Source organism: Echinops telfairi, unplaced genomic scaffold (assembly GCF_000313985.2).
Source record: "Echinops telfairi isolate 266 unplaced genomic scaffold, ASM31398v2 ScPeMD7_43;HRSCAF=161, whole genome shotgun sequence".
Lineage (NCBI taxonomy): Eukaryota > Metazoa > Chordata > Mammalia > Afrosoricida > Tenrecidae > Echinops > Echinops telfairi.
The window spans coordinates 461,923-472,991 of NW_022103941.1; the positions used below are offsets into that span (position 1 = coordinate 461,923).

At 44.0% G+C, this 11,069-nt stretch overlaps 1 long non-coding RNA gene across 1 annotated transcript in view; it reads right to left on the reverse strand.

Moving 5' to 3' along the window:
- Positions 1 to 6,517, reverse strand: part of LOC123521709 — a 15,897-nt gene extending 9,380 nt beyond the window's left edge. The window contains exon 1 of the long non-coding RNA XR_006680085.1: positions 6,464 to 6,517. This is a non-coding gene — a long non-coding RNA (uncharacterized LOC123521709). The remainder of the gene's footprint in view (positions 1 to 6,463) is intronic.
- Between the last annotated feature and the right edge of the window lie 4,552 nt (positions 6,518 to 11,069).

Genomic DNA, 11,069 nt, shown 5'->3' on the forward strand with positions numbered 1-11,069 from the left:
ACTGTCATTGGGTCAATTCTAACTCAAAACATCCCTATAGAGCAGAGTAGCACAGGCCCTGTGTTTTTCTGAAGCCACAACTCTTTAAGGGAGTAGAAAGCCGCATCTTTCTACTGTGGACCAGTTAGTGGTTTTGAATTGCTGAACATGTGGTTACCAACCCAACGCATAGCCTACTACATTCCTGTGGGTACATAGTGTTGTTATAAATTGGAGAAAATTTACAAAATTTACAAAATGGCAACTAGATGGCAACAAACAATAAGAAAGGCTTTCTTTTCAGTGCCTCTAATTAATTAATCTAGTTAGGACCCAGAGCAAACATCTGTCCTCAATCAGAGGGGAGGTGAACATAGGTACTCTCTCAGATGATTTCCACTGTGAAATCATTCTGTGTACCTGCCTATGGGGCCCTTTTGTTCAGTGGTAATTTTAGTCATCTGCCCTTAGTAATCTAATTAATTGAATTCATTGAAAATAGTGATTTGAAGGATGTGATGGACTTAACTAAGGGATAGCCCAAAAGTGTATGCTCCAAGAGGAGAAAATACCAGACCACAGGGCATCACGAGGGAGTGTACTTGTTATGTTTTAAGGATAGTCCGTTGACCAAATAAATTTTAATAAGGATAAAGGATGTCAGAAAGGTGTATCACTGAAACGTCACTGAAGAAATACAAAAAAGACTGAAATCAATAAAAAAGTAGCTTGTTCCAAAACAACTCTCCTCCACAAATAGATGTGTTCCCAAAACTGTCACAAAAAAATTATTTTTGCACTTCACAAGAGTCCACAAAAATATGAATGTAATTGCATTTAGCCTCAAATAGCTAATAAGTGGTCAAGAATGCCTGGACTTGTCCACATGTAACTACCTGCCATCACGTCTGGTCCAACTCACAGCAGAGTAGAACTCCCTCTAGGACTCCCAGGCCTGTACATCTTTACTGGAGCAGGCGGACTCATCTTTCTCTTCACATTTCTGGTGAGTGTGAACAGCTGCCCTTGCAGTCAGCAGCCCAATTTTTAACCGACTGTGACAAACGGTCCCTTTGTTCATATATCCCACATACAATAAAGCGTCATTATAGGAACACATAAGAGACCAACAGAAAAAGAAAAGCAGCCCCAGAAAAGACTCACCTATTTGTAAGGGAAGTTCATTCAGGACACATCAGGCAACACAGGGCTCTGACAGCAAGCACTCACACTTCAAGAGGTAGGTCCTTAAATGGAGTCCCTGAGTAGTGCGAACAACTGAGTGCTCAGCTATCAAACAAAAGATTGGAGACTGTAGGCAACCTTAGAAGAAATCAACCAACTTCTGAAGTTAGCCAATGAAAAACTTATGGAGTATAGTTTTACTCTGAAACCACAGTCACCATAGAGAAACATATGGTAGGAAAAATGATTGATATTTATCAAACTATTATCTAATTGAGATAGAAGGAGCTCACTGGTAGGCAATCATTCATGCCATGAATGCACAAGGGGCTTTCAAAAAAGTCATGAAAAATGGAATAAAGATAATGGAATTTATCCATGAACCTTTTGAAGATACTGCATATCTGTTCCTAATAGATTACGCTAAATAGAATAATGTAATATATCTTTTTAAATTCCTCAAATATTGTACATCTTAAAAATCTTTACGATACCTGTTCATCTTCCATGAAAATTCAGAAATATTAAGCTATTTACATATAACATCTCTCCTGAAGATCTATTAAAGTTGATATTAATTTTATTCTCTAGCTATGGTAAAGAGACCTGTTAGGTTACAGTATATCTGTACGATTCACATAAAAACTTGATAGCTGAAAATTAACAGAATGACTATTTTTCTGGGTCCTGCAAATTTTACAAATTCAACTGTGCAGTTTCTTATGTTATAGTTGGAAACTCAACCTCATTTTATAGTTTGAGTTTTCCTTCTCTGAAAGATTTCCAACTTATATAGGTCTAGGTTTTTTAAGTGTGTGTACACGCACGCATGTGTGCCTTGCTTCGTTTTTTATGTCCCTGAGCACTACAGATGGTTAACTTGGATATGTGTTCCTGGAGAGACTGGGAGTTTGTGTCTACTCAGAGTCTCCAGGGAGGAAAAGCCTGGGTGATGCACTTTGAAAACCCAGTCACTGAAACCCCCTCTGCAACAACCCTGTGCTCTGACACACATGGAGTCTGCAGTTGTTGTGTGGGTTTGATGGCGTCTGTTTGATTTGGTTATTTCTAGGGGGAAAATGAATTCTGACTTCATTTGCTACCCTCAAGGCTGGCAGTTCAACTCCACCAGCAGATCTAAAAGAGGAATATGAGGCTGGTTGCTCTTATATAGATCCTGGACACCTATAGAGGAACACTATGAGTCAGAATGACTGTGTGGCAGTGAGTTGGTTTGGGGGGATAGGGACAATGAAGGTTTCTAGGTGGCACAAACAGCTTGGACTGTTCCACTGAGGATTGACGGGGTAAACCCAGCCTGCATTACCCAGCCTGCATTACTATAGAAGACAGGAGATCGGCTTCCACAGATAACGATGCTCCAGACACACTATGGAACTGTTCTGCTCTATAACACATGACATAGCCACGAGATGGAATTAAGTCCATGACACTAACCCAGTGGGGAAATTGAACATGATGATCGCATATTCATGTCTATGAATGCACATGGATACTGTGTTGGAAATATGACTAAATCAGAAACAAACGTAATTCCCATTAAGAATCACCATGTCTGTCAGTGTAGCCTATCTAAATTAGTCTGTGAAGAAGCCCTCCTGCTCCAGTTGTTAAAGGATTGGCAGCTCCATGAAATGAAAGCAGGTGTGTTCCATGAGGTGCCATCTGGTAACACATGGATTATAGCCTAGAAACCCTAAGGAGGAGTTTAAGGTGCCATGGCATCACTCACAGAATCGACTGTAGCGCAGTGGACAAAACAAGTCTCTTATCAAGAACACCTGGATTAAAAGCTAGAACATTCAAGCAATACCATGCAGTGGGGCACAGGGAAAATGGTATCTTATTTTAAATAAGATCCTATCTTACTATATGTAAGAGTTACATACCTGGATGTTGCCTTGTATTAGAAATAATTATGACATAATTTTTAAAATGAGGAGCTATTAGTAGGACACAGTTCTTGCACAGCAAATGCAAAGAAACTGAAGAAACAGCTAACATGAAAAAAATAAATCAAAAGGATAAAAATAATTTGTATACTTAGAATTTGGTTCCAAGAAAATGTTATAACCAGGTCTGAAGATTAATCAGGGCCACACCGAAAAGGATCAAATGAAAAGCTTTACTGGAGTTGGCTGCCAGGAAACAGCTGGGGTTCAATACATCTGTGCCCCAAGCGCACTACTCGAACTCTGGTTTATAAAGCAACAAACCCTGGGTGGGTGGAAATACTTTTCGCCTCCAATCACAACTGCACACGCTGACTAGGGGGGATGGAGCAGCTAGGGAACTTCCTGCTGGTATCCATTATGGGTATGGGCAGCAGCCCACTAAAATTTTGAATCTGGTGGGTCTGGGGACCAATGTAGAAATAGCAAGCTTAAGCAATGGAAAAATAGAGAGGCAAGTGTCAGCAGATTAGCAAATGAGACTTCAGGTCCTTCAGTCAGTATGCAGCCATTAGGATGTGAATGTTTGGCCCACCATTAATGATTTCAAAATCAGTCATGTGGGGAGAGGGGGTGGGGTGGGGATGGGTACCAACTCAATTAAACATAAGCAAGAAAATACAGAAGCTAAATTCAGCTGGTTAATTAATAAACATCAGGATATTTCAAAACATTTTCTGTATCCACTAGGATAAATGACAAATGATTGATTTAAATTCTATGTCACTGTGAAAATAACTCAAATTAACAAAAAAGTGCTGACCTTGAGGGCATGTGCCACTAAAATATACCAATACTGACTCACAGTGACCCTATAGGACAGAGTAGAACTACCCTGTAGATTTTTAACACTGAAACACTACAGGTGAAGAAAATCTATTCTTTCTCCAAATTAATACATAGAAGAACCTGAAAATAAACAAAATAATTGCTGGATTCTGCAAATCAAAAGGATAAAAGAAACCAAAATTCCCGATTAAAAAATGAGTGGATATTAAATCTGGACCAGCAATGCTCCAAGAGCCAAGAGGGACGATAAGGGGGTGGCGGCAGGGGTGGAAGAGCCGTGTTAAAAGAGACGAGCCATTCACACAACCAATCTCTCAGGTGAGGTTTATTAGGGGAAACATCCCCACGTGGGGCTCAGCTCTACACACTCCAAGTGGAAAGGTACAGCAGCAGCAGACAAATCTCAGGAGCTGTATTAGAGATTAAAGTCTTAGCACCCTGAGAGGTGAAAACTGTGACACAGAGCAGGGGTAGAATTCAGCCAGGAATGTGAGATTAAGAAAGGCTTTATTTAGGCAGGGAAAGAACTCACAGGCAGATTCCACAACCCAAGGAGTTAGGTCAAGGAAGTTGCGCCTGGCAGTGAGGCAGTGGGACTTGTACAGGGTCTGAGCCAAGGAGGTATGTGCTGATAAGGGGAAGGAGGCTTTTAGTGATGCAGCTGCAAGGCCTTGAGTCAGGATGTGGCCTGCGAATAAATCACCTTGTTTTTCTGCAGACCTGCTTCCCGGAATGCTGGGGGAAGAGGCTGTGTGGACCCTGCCAGGAGAGAGAAGCGCCTCGGAATGCTGGAGGCAGGGACTGCAAAGTCCAGAAGATCATCCTTCTGAGAGGCTGGGGCAAAGGGGCTGCAAAGTCCAGCAGTCATCATCTTTCTGAGAGGCTGGGGGAAGGGGCTGCATGGTCTGGACCTGGCCCAAACACACCCCAGTTACTAAAGGGCTATGAATGGCAGTGTGGATTAACCCCCAATTAAATTCTTTCTGATCATTAAGCAAGGAGGTGGATTACATTTGCCCAGAGGCAGAGGAACTTGGAAAGTGGACACCATCCACCTTTCTCCAGCCAATCCAGGGGGTCCTATAGTCACCAGCCATGCCTTAGTAGTTGAACCCTGATTGCCTGAGTCAGAGGGCCCTGGAACAACCTTGTAAAATGCTCTATCTGGCAATGAAGGTGGCTCAGTTATGGTCCTGTCCCTCCTTTTGTAGTCCCATTTAGAACAATGCTGTATTGATGCTCCACCAATCAGAAACTTGTGACAGTTTCCTCTGTTGCAACCTTATTTAATTAGATTCCTGACTTAAAAGTTTCCTTGAACTGCACTATGATCTCCATCCGGTGACGGGGCTGCATCTTTGTATTCTCTTTGTCTCTTTTAAGACTTAATAAATGTTCACCGTAAATTATATTTGAGATTGAAATTCCCTTTTACAGCCTAAAACAGACCACAAGCTAGTCTCCGATGGTCAGAAATGGTTGAGGGACATGCAGTCAAGACCTATTTTGGAGTAAAAAGGAGACCCCATTTTAAATATCGTTTCAAGAGAACATTTATTAAATCTTATGAGACAAAGACAACATAAAGACACGAACACACCAACAGGAGGTGGAAATGGCTTCCCAAGTTCCCAATTGAGATGTGAGATAAAGAGGATGTGGGGGAGGGGCAGGGCAAAGGAAACTGTCACAAAAGCATGATTGGTGGCCAATCAATACATCACAATGACAGACATTCCATCCTTAGATAGAGGGCTTACAAAATAGGTCCAGGACCTTCTGGCCCATGCAGTCAGGACAAGGCTAATAGCACATGGCTCCTGTCTAGGAGACCCCCTGTACTGTCTCCAGTTTGGTGACCTCCATCAAGGACACACACGCAGGCAAACCTCCAAGAGACTGCTTCTCCCTGGGCTGCCTGCAGAGAGGTGAAGCTAATCCACACTCCAAAGCCTGCGCGCCAGATTACCTACTACGTTTGTTCCTGGGCAGAAACCATTCAGTGGAGGTTCACTCTATGAGGGGACTGCAAACTACGTGAGGACTTAATCTGTGCGGGGATTGGGGGCTGTCACTGCTATTGCACCCTTTTGCAAAGCAAGGTGCTGAGAAATTAAGCTCTAATACAGACCTCGGTCATCAGTGGGGTGGCCTGATGACTGCAAGGCTGACCTCTCTTTTCAGTAAAGGCCACTCAGGTCCCCCTGCTCTCTTGCCCGCAACCTAGCACGGAAGAGACGGGCCCCAGGCAAGAACCCACTCCCAATCAGGCCTTTCTGGAGGGAGCGGGGAGGGCGCAGGAGGAGCTCTGAGCAAAAAATGCGACCAGAGTATTCCCAGACCTGAAGGCAGAGGCCTCCAACCAGTTCAGAAAGGATTTAACTGGAAATGTCCCAGGGGGTCGCAGAGACCTGGAACACTCGCCGACGGGGTGTGGGAACTGTAACGTCCTCGGGAACCCGGACACAGCTGGGGACGCCAGACCTGCGGGGGATTCCGCGCCTGGGATCAGCACAGAAACACGGAAACTCACTCACCCGCAGAAACTCGTGGGACGCTCACTCGGATCCTTCTCAAGCAGAGGAAGTGCTTTCAGCAGGAAATTGCTTCGACTGGGGAGGGGGCGGGGTGGCGTCTGTGCGAAGAGGCGGGGCCTGGATATAATGAGGGCGACCTGGAGGGAGGGGCCTGGAGGTGAGGCTTAAGGCAACTGATTGATTCTTAGTAGTTTCTTAGTCCGGAAACCCTGCTGAAACCACTTTGGGTGGCCGTGCATGCATTTGAAACGCGTTTGCATTTGAATCACAACAACACGCAAGCCCAGACAGAAAGACAAGCGGAAAGGAAAGTGGTGGGTAGAAAGCACGTTTTCCAACTGGGAATTTCCCCTGAGAGACACTCCAGCTGCTAGGACTACAGAGACACACTTGACAGCATCTGATGCCATCTGCTCCACTTGACCACGTCTCTCCTGGGTTCCACCTGAATGTCCCTCAACCACCCAACTCGAAGAGGCCTGAGCCTTGTAGAATCAAGAGCCACAACAGGCAGACCCTTCACAAGCTGCTTCATCCTCAGACACGGATTTCAGGCTCTGCTCCCTGTGCTACAGCACCCAGACTCAAGGCTCCTTTCCCTTGTGCATGCTCAGGTGAGCATGGAGATGGGGAATTCCTGAAAATGCCACAGTTGGCCAGTTGACATCTCCTCCTCCTCTTCTCCTCCCCTGCTCGCTCCCTCTCCTCACTGCTAAAAATTTATTTCTCCCCAATCTTTTGGTTCTGTATTACTCTTTTTATGAAACCTTTCTGTGAAGAAGTGTCTTATTTTCAGCAAGTTCCAGGCAACTAATTGTCCTTCACGGACTGTGTTTCCTTTAATACATTTCTTGTGTTGAGGTCTCTCCTTTCTATTTATATGTTATTGAGTGTTTTATCAGGAATGGGTGTTAGATATTGTCAAATGCCTTTTCTGCATCTATTAATATGATCATAGGGTTCTTATTCTTTGTCGTGTTTATATACTTGGTTATGTTAGGTAGGCCAGCATAGGACTGGGGGGATGTCCGTTAACGCATGCTCAGAGGGCCAAGCCAGGGAAACAAAGGAGTGGCGCACTGCACATGTTCAGGGTTCCCGCCGGTAGGCAGGGGTGGGCATGAACTTGAATTGGCTCACCTAGCCAGGTAAATTCAATTCAGACTATGGGGTTGATCAGGGGTCGTCCATCACGCCTCCCCGTGGAATCCTTGAAAAGGCAGAAGCCTGGATTTGGGGCGGTGGGAAGAAGGAAGGAAAGAGAGCTTAGGCGCAGAGAGCTTTGGCAGGACTTTGGGACACGCTTTACTGGACGCCAAGCTGCTTCCAGCTAGGCCGCATGTCCGGGAGGAGCCCCTTGGGTGACGTGTAAACCTGAAACTTATTCTAACTTTCATAAAACTCACTTCGATCACGAACCAGGCTTCGGTGTGAATTCTTTCTCACGCGGAGCCAAGGACTGAGGTATAAATCTAGCTCTAGAGAGATCTAACAGTTACATTAATAGTTTTTCTAATGTTGAAACATCCTTGCATCCCTGGTAATAATCCCACTCAGTCAAGTTAAAATATGAACTCAAAGGTAGGGAGAGGTGCTCTCTAACTCAATCCATCCCATTCCCACAAATGTAAAGATAAACTGCTCTGATGTATGCTCTAAATCGTTATGTAATCATCAAATACTGTTACCTTATTGTTAAAACACCAGTATAATATATCCTGTTGTAGTGTATATTATAAATAATTTTACCCCATATTCTCTGTAGTCTTAAAATTTTCTTTTAAAGTTTCTTAGGCATTAAAGTAATACATAAATAAATAGTTTCTCGTACTAATCTACCATGGTCCAGTTTTGTCCTTGACTATTGATTCATCTTGCAAGTTAAAACCCTGATTATATATTTTCAATAATGATTGTGGAATTATTATTACTTTACTACTTATTTAAAAAAGAAACACTAACATTTCAGTATGTATACAAGGGAGGTTGTTGTTGTTAGGGGTCACTAAGGGAATTCCAAATCATAGTGACCCTGTGTACCACAGGGAGAAACACTTGCCTGTCCTACACCATCTTCATAATTGTTCTTATATTTGAGCCCGTTGTTTCAGCCTTTGTCAATCTAAAAAGCTTTCCTCTTGTTTGCCTCCCCTCTACCAAGCACCAGGATTGAAGTGATGTATATCGTGTATTTGCCTCTGGTTTGCAAATACTCAAAAACTAAGGTTTTACTTATATGGAATAAGAGAACGCATTTAAAAGAAGAACAATAAAGTCAGAGCTTTCATGTGCATTCTGACTCATAGAACCATAGAGAGCAGAGTAAAAGCTCCTTAGGCTTTTATTTTTTATATTTTATAAACCATAATATTTTATCTTTACCACAGCAGGTAGTGTTCTTAAAAGCAACAGTCCAAAACTAGATAGGTGATATAGTGGTTTATTTTCTCACTGTCAGACATGGATAAGCACCAAATGGAAGTTAAAGTGTACTTGATTATCCAAGAGATGAAGAAAATATTATTTGTTTTGTATAAAATTTAAGTTGTGTTGATATGGTAGCAGTATATTGTTAATTGTTTTATGTGGCTCTGAGCACAGCTGTGAGATTGTAAGAGAATGATATCCTGGCCCACTATCAAAGTGACTCAGGCATCACCTTTTACGATGTGGATATTCAGTGTCACACAGGTAGGTTGGTGCCTTGAGCTCAGTCCGTGCTGTCCATGAGGTATGTGACTTTGATCATACATCTGATAATAATCTGAACCGTTTGCCCGCATAAGAATCTTTCTTTTCCCACTAAGACCTCACATTGTATTATTTCCAATTCATCTGAATTCCTTCCTGCATGGTCAGTGTTATGAAGAACAAACTTTCAATTATGTTGGTGGGAATTTAGGCACCAAGAACTGCTGTTTATGATGTCCTATTAATCTCTGCCATATCAAGTAAGATACATATTTTCCTGAATGTCTATGCTTGAAGCCTTATCTCCAGATGATTTTTCACTGCAAGCACCCTTGTTCCCCCTCCCCCGCACCGTGCCGCACCCCTCTCATGGTGAGATGTGGGAGGGTGTCCCAGAGGCTGGTCCCACCCCCTAGTTTTAGTACTGGTTGGGGTTCCTGGGGAGAATCCCTGTTGGAGAAAGGGCGTTCCCAGGCTAGGGCTTTGGGCGTTGGGGTTCCCTATTCATCACTTTGCAGGTCTCCTAAGCCCCTCCCTTGTTTCCTTTCACACAGCTGTGCCTCCTCCCAGAGACTCTTAGAACGTCTTCAGCGAAGAACTGAATGCTATTCAGGAAGCGAGTGGTTGCAGCTGGTGCACAAAACTTTAGGGCTTTCTCCTGAGGTTTGCCCAGTCTTATCACCTGTGCGGTACGTTCTCCTGGGAACTGGGCAGGGGGTGAACCCGGTCCGGAAACTCCCCGGATCATTCTTGCCAGCTGCTTGGGCAACTGCAGGTATCACGCTCAGCCTTGAGGACGTTGAAGTGATATTCCTGCGCACCCACAGCGCATGTATACATGATAGGCATTCCCAGATAGCTGGAGTAAGTCCTTCTAGAACTGGGGCCTCAAAGAGATGGCCCAGGTTGGTGGCTATCAGTGAACAGTCTGGCAGGTGGTAAGTAAAGAGAAAGAGACTGGCCAAGCTGTAGAAAGATGGGGCTCAGTGAGCAGGAACTCAGCCAAAGAGAGGCTTTGGGAAAGCTTATAGGTCTTCATAGAAGGGCGAGACCTCTCAAGTTCGGAAGATCTCCGGTTCCCAAGTACACTGCTCAAAAATTTTTGCCAGTTTTTTTTTTTTAATCTTGTTATTTTAATAGGCGAAAGAAGCTGGAGGAAAGCTTTCTTAGTGGAGGACAGACAGCTGGAGGGAAGATTTCTTTAAGAGGGGCAGGAGAAAATTGCCATCAATAATTAATTGCTTTTCATGCAGAGAAAGTAGCCAGTAAAAGATATCCAGGCAATTGAACTGGATCCAGTATTTCAGGAAATTTGATAGTGTGAGGGAGGGTGGAAGCTGTTCCTACTTATTGTCCAAAGGTAAATTTCTGTTTCTGTTGCCTCTGTTGTTTCCAGCAGCTTGCTCTATGTTTCGATTTATACCGCCACCATTTTAACTGTGTATTCCCACCTAGGGTCATTTTATCCCTATATTAATGAAAATTCCCTAAGTGTGTTGCTTGGTTTGGGGGCTTCATCTTAGTTTAGTTTTGTTTTTGAATATGCAGTTTTAGAAAAAATTCCAGCTTTAAGGAAGCCATGGCCCAGATCCAGGAGCTAAAGGAGGCCATAGAGTTGCTCAAGGAGACCATCCAGGTGGGGTGAGGCTCTGGCCAGTGAGGGACTGGGGGGCTGGCCCTCGTGCTCCACACCACTCCTTGAACACGTGCTGGCATGACAAGAGGCAGCACTCCCCTCCAAACTCACTGCCAGTGATTCTGACCCAGCGACCCTCTGGACAGGGTAGAACTGCCTCTGTGGGTTTCCCAGACTGTACCTCTTCACAGGAGTAGAAAGCCTCATCTTTTTCCAGCCAGTGGTTTCCAGCTGATGGCTTTGTGGTTAGAAGCCCAGCATGCAACCCACCAGACACTA